This window comes from Eretmochelys imbricata, chromosome 5 (genome assembly GCF_965152235.1).
Source record: "Eretmochelys imbricata isolate rEreImb1 chromosome 5, rEreImb1.hap1, whole genome shotgun sequence".
NCBI classification, from domain to species: Eukaryota; Metazoa; Chordata; order Testudines; family Cheloniidae; genus Eretmochelys; species Eretmochelys imbricata.
Window position 1 is genome coordinate 112,954,642 of NC_135576.1, and position 6,448 is coordinate 112,961,089.

Genomic DNA, 6,448 nt, shown 5'->3' on the forward strand with positions numbered 1-6,448 from the left:
GTTCTGCAGAGCTTCTTTTTGCTAGACCCTAGTCATGAAATGCCTGTCAGATACCAGCTGTTCCTTCACTTCGCCAGTAGAAGGAAACCTTTCCCTATCTGGAATGGCACTGAAAATCATAAAACTCTGCTATTCTCTAGCCTTCTCATTCCTTCTTTCCAACTGTACATCTTAATTTGGTAATTCATGCAAAGAACTCCTATTGGAGATGTGGGCCAGAAAATTGTCTATTAGTCTCAGACAATTTTCTGCAAATGTGAGAAATGAGTGAGGGAACCGATACGTTTGTAGGGAATACCAAGTGATGGACAGAGGGCACTCGGAAACTGGGAGTTTTAATCATGAACCTGATGCCAGCTGTGAAAAACATATGGTATCTCAGCTAAAGGTACATGTGAACAGTGTGACCATATTATCTTCATTGCTTTTGAGTATTCACATTATGTAATGCAGTGATATGGAGGAGTGTTCTCAAAACAGATTGTGCAGCTGATAATAAATATGCTAGACAGATCCACATAAATGAATTAAGTTAGAAATTAAATTTTTGCCTAACTTAACATCTCCCTTTCTTGTGCTGCTAGGTATCCCAAGGTGATTTACATTAAGACAGTTTTTTCAAATCTGATTTACTTTTCGCCATTCAAGCTTTTTGCAATATTTGTTTCACTGGGCTTGGAAACGGAACCTCAGTTGGTCTGGTGAATGAGCTTTGCTTCCTGTGGGCAGTTTCACTTTGTGTTTTTCCTAACGTAGCAATAGGCTGTCACAATGGAGCTTCCGTCAGTTTAGGGGAATGATTTTTAATCTAAAAATAGAAAATGATTTTCATTTTCATTTTAAATATGAAGAGGAACAAAATATAGAAATATTTTTATTTATATTAGTTCTGTTAAATCTCCCTCCCCCATCATCTCAAGCTCTGTATTTAATCATATTCTAGAGTTTGTACCTAAAGTGTGTTGAAGTGTCTGTTTAAACAAAAGCAGTTTATTGTATGTCTAATACTGTATACAGTATAGGTTACTCAATCTTACCATGGATTATGCACCCTGATCTCCTATTATCTTCAGCAGGAGTTTTGGGGGGGTGTTTCCTGGCAAGTGGAAGCTTCAAGAGGTAATATATTTGAGAAACAAATTAAAAATCTGAATCTTAACAGGAAAGGTTAAAATGCAAAGAAATGAAAGTAAGTCTTTTGGCAAATATGCATTAGCAATTAGCATAGCACTAGCCAGTTTACTGGGGAAAAATTTGATCTGGACAGGCTGAAATATTTGCTTGAAATGGATGAAATATGTTTAAATTTCAATTTTAAAAGACAGAAAATCTACTTGTGATGTTTTCCCCTCTACGTGTCAACCAGCTTTATCTGAGTGTTTAATTTAAGAGTAACGTAGCTCCTTTTCCTATTTTCAAATTATCCGCAAACAAATTCAAATTTTGCTAATGTGTTTTTTTCAAAATGACTTCACAAATGGTTATCATAGAAATGTGGGCCTGGAAAGGACTTTGATAGGTCATCTAGTCCAGCCCTCTGCACTGAGGCAGGGATTAAGTTTTTATCTAGACTATCCCTGGCGGGTGTATGTCTGACCTGTTAAAGATTTCACTTCCTCCCTCAGTAACTTGTTCCAGGGCTTACAGTTAGGAAGTTTTTCCTAATGTCTAAACTAAATCTCCCTTGCTGCAATTTTAGCCCATTGCTTCTTTTCGTATCTTCAGTGGTTAAGGAGAATAATTTATTTCTCTTGTCTAGCTGGTTGACTTCAAATTAAAAACTACTTTCAAGATGGCTGCATGAAGTTTTCTGGAGAGAATTCTCTTTATAATATGTATTTTCAAAAGTTTGCCTGGATACCTTCTCTTTATGTAACTATCCTTTTCTACCAAAAACTCACATGTACAAATATTTGTGGAAATGTATACCGGGGGCATGAATATTTAACTGAAGGAATATTTGGAACACTGTCTTGTTTAGGTTTCAGAGTAGCAGCTGTGTTAGTCTGTATTCACAAAAAGAAAAGGAGTACTAGTGGCACCTTAGAGACTAACCAATAAATTGGTTACTCCTTTTCTTTTTGTCTTGTTTATGTTCTTATGACTTTTTAAAAACAAGCAGGTAGATAGACAATGAACAAAAAGGGGTAGTAAATACCATTGAAATGAATCACTAACGGATTTTTAAATCCAAAATGAAAATTCAGAAATCCTTTTTCCATTATTATATGAGCCTTAGCTACTGATATGGTTGATGTTGTTGAGCTAAAGAAGCTGTACTGCTCTTTAGAGGGTGTTTAGAGGGTGAGGCCTATGTCTAAAATCAGGAATCCCAAATTCTAATCCTGGTTTTGCCTGAGCATGATATTGGGTAACTCACTTCCTTCCACCTCTGTGTAAAATGAGGCTGATAATATTTACTTGTCCCACAGGGGTGTTAAGCTATATTAATCTTTGTAAAGGGCTTTGTGACTTTCCAGAACTGATGGTCTTGTTTTCATTTTGGAAAATGTGTCCAGTAGGACACTTGCGTGTTGCTGTATGATTACTACTCTTTGTTTTGTTTTTTGTGTTTTGTTTTTTTAGACTATATTGTGCTGAGTACATAGCACTATAAAAGCTGCTTTAGTTCAGATGAATAGGACTTAATTTTTTCAAAATTATAGTTCATGTCTTGAAAGCAAACTTTGTTGTTGACAGTGTAGGTGAGGGTTGGCATAGAAATGAAACTGTACAGGGAATTATCTTGGTGTTATGGGCTAGGCTGAAGAGATTATTTCTCAATGTTTGGGTGAGGGGAGGGAGCTAAATAAAGCTGGTCATGGTTTTTGTACTTGCATTTGTGGAGTATAAAAACATTTCTCAGTTATCCTTAAACTCAGAGGGTAGAACGTTGTTGCATAGGTGCAACATATCAGAATTTGGCCCCGTGTACAACAGTTAGAGTTAGCAATGCCTGTGGAAAGAGCTCAGATATGACATTCTCACATACAGTATTTATAATGATGAAGCATCCACTTTTCCTTCAATTTACTTTGGGGCTAAAAAGGAAGTTGTGATCATAAAATATCAGGGTTAGAAGGGACCTCAGGAGGTCATCTAGTCCAACCCCCTGCAGGGCCAATCTCCAATTTTTGGCCCAGATCCCTAAATGGCCCCCTCAAGGATTGAACTCACAAGGCTGGGTTCAACCCACTAAGCTATCCCTCCCTCTGTGATGTGTATTGGAGCTGGTTTAATGGCACAAGTAGAATTGTAGCAGCTTCAGCAAATATTTTCCTTCAACTTCCATGGAACTTTTCACTCTCTCACGAAGCTTTGTCTAAATTGGGAAAATAGCTTGTGTTTTAAAACAGGTTATACTAATTTGATTTTAAACAGAACTTTTGACCAAGTGTAGATAGGGCAAACAACATCTGTTAGTTGGGTTTGCAGAGCTGCCCTATAGTTATATTGAATCCAGGACTCAGTCTTACTCCACCACTTGTGCTAAGATATAAGTAAATGTAGGGATGTCGCTAGACAGACTTCTTGAAAGACTTTATTACCTCTGCCTTCCTATATATAATGACATAAAGTGGTTTGTAAGTTTTGCAATTAATCTTAATAACACTTTTATCAATTCTTTTATAATATCTTGGCAGACAGTATGTAAATATTAATCTCTGGGAGGATATGGTACAATACATAACTTCACAGCTTGCAAAAAAATTGTATTTGAGTTTGAAGAGGTCCTGCCAAAAGTTTGAATGGTTGACTTCCGCTCTTCCACCCCACCCGCCTCAAATTGGGTTCATACCATAACTTGATTTAACCTGACATTTTTATTATTTTTTTCCTTTCCGTAGAATCTTCAGCATATTCAGAATATGTAATGTTCCATAGTTTTGAAATACTCTACATTTACACTATTATTTCAGCAGTTAAAATAATTTATCCAGAACTGCCGCATCTTCCCAAAACAACAATTAGAATAACTATCCATTCATCTTTGGGGTTATGAAAAAAGAACAAAAGTACCAGTTTGCATGAATATGCATGTTCATATTTATTACATGTAACATAGTATTTGGACATGTCATTAGTTCTTAAACAGTTCTGCTTGGCTTTCTTTTTAATACTTTATTTCTGTTGGAAGATAATAAACACAATAAATAAGCATAAAGGGCCTGATTCTATGCCTGTTGAAGTCAATAGAAAATTCCCATTAACATACAGGTATACAACCAGCATTGTTTCCTTCTAGTTTATTTCTGTTTGCATACTAAAAAAGATGCAGATAACAATTGACTTAAGGATTCAATCCTGATGTGTCAGTGCAAGATGAATCATCAAGTAGCAGGTTTACAAGAAGTCTGGTAATGGAGAGTTTACAAACCTGGGAGCAGAATAGAGGAATAACTTTTTCTCTAGATTAACCCTGTGTAAGCCTGGATACTTCAATGGGGTTGCATGTTTTAACCCAGAGCAGATTTTGACTCAAAGTCCTCAGATGTGGTTTTAACCATTGTAATTTCATGATTTAAAACAGATAGAGGCAGTCATTTGAGTAGCGGTTACCCTAAGAGTGACCAAGACAAAGAGCCACCACTCTGTGTGTGTGAGAGAGATTCCATAGTGGGTTTTTTTTTCCTCATCTTAAAAATGTTTGTTTTTCAAGGAAGGTTCAGATGCTTACTGTAGGAAGTGTGGGGAAGAGGTATCTTCCGCCATATCTGGTATAAATAGCCAATGCGGCTGAATTCCGATTGTAGATCTTGGGCCAGATCCTTAGCTGATGTAAAATGACAAATTTCTACACAGAAGTTATGCCAGTTTACTGAGGATCTGTCCCCATTAACTTAATCAATGAGATCATTGGGACCACATTATTCCTTGACTTTTCAGTGGTATTTTTAGGCCTCCAAGTGGAGGTTATCTATAGTGGCAACCCTTAAATTTTGTCCACTTTTATCTAATATAAAATAAATCGGTAGATAATGTTTACCTCAGTATCTGCAGTATTTCTTTGCACTTCTCTATACATACTGTAGGTAATGCTGGCAAATATTGTGGTTACCTAACTACAAATACATATTCAGATATCTAAGGCAACTGGTAAATTTTAAAGGTCAGTGTTGCACCTCCTGAAAAACACATCAGACTGATTTTTCCACCTTTTGCGTCAAGCCACACCTTAGCCAAATACTGTAAAAATAAAAATCCTACAGATAGTATTGCTTGATTCGAAAGGGTGTGGGATGCTAACCATGGAAAGCTCACTGATAAGAGAAGGGGACCTAATAACTTTTTTGAGTTTGACTTCCATTTTTTTAGAATCTGAACACAGTAACTTCACAAAATTGTCCCAATGATAGATGTAACAGTATTTTTTTTAATGATAATTTCACCTTATGTGGATATGTTTTTCTATTCGCATGGAATCAGTCTGTCTTCCATCCTCTAGGTTTTCCTTCTTTGTTTGTTTTTTATCTCATTACTTCATGAAATCTCTAGTCTAGACGGAGGATTCTAACTTTTTTCCATTCTTCTTTTTTCTGGTTTGTTTCTTCTGCAAATTAAAACACTTAAAAAAATTATCATGACAATAAGGTGTTTTATCAAACCCATTATACCTTATTGCTAATCTAGGGGAAAGTTTCAGGTTTAAGATATGACCATTCTTTTCTACATATATGTTAAGATTCCCCAAATTACATCTTATTAGCATTTAATAACTCTATGCATGTCTTCTTGCATAAGACCAAATAACATTTCAGAAGGGTGTCTCTTACCAAAATCTGAAACTTTAGCAAATGGAGTTTGCTACAGTAGTTAATATGAGGCTCAGATACCAAAACCGAGCAGAATACGGTAGGTTAGAAGTACAGTGGGAAGCATAAAAAGCTAGTGAGAGTGTTGTTTTTATACTGATCCATATCAGTGGGAAAGAGGCCATACAAGCTTCAGTTTTGCTATTACAGCTGCATCTCTAGTTTGCTATCTTTATACTGGTGATACTAAATCATATTGTAGTCCTTGTAATTTCAATTAGGAGGCCAGGGGCTATTTTATTTTTACAAGTCAACACAGAAATAAAGTAATAATGGCAAATACACTGTCTGTGCCATAAATATATTGATCACAATCATTCAGGTGTATCTTTATCCAAGCCATTTTTTCTAAACTAAAGCCTTGGCATTGCAGTCTAAACTTCCATAAAGTGATCTATTTTGCATGTGCAAAATCAAAGGTGTGAGTAAGGCTATGACTTGAAAAAAATTGGCCCTATTACTTGTATCAGTAGATGGTAGCTTAACAGCATTCACACGCTGAAAAATTATAGTAGCAATTTCTCCCTACAGTTGTCAATAGCTCGACCATATATTTTAAAGTTTTACTTAGATTGCAGTATTCATGTTATACTTTAAATGATGGTACTTTGTGTTATACGGTATTTCTTTATTGT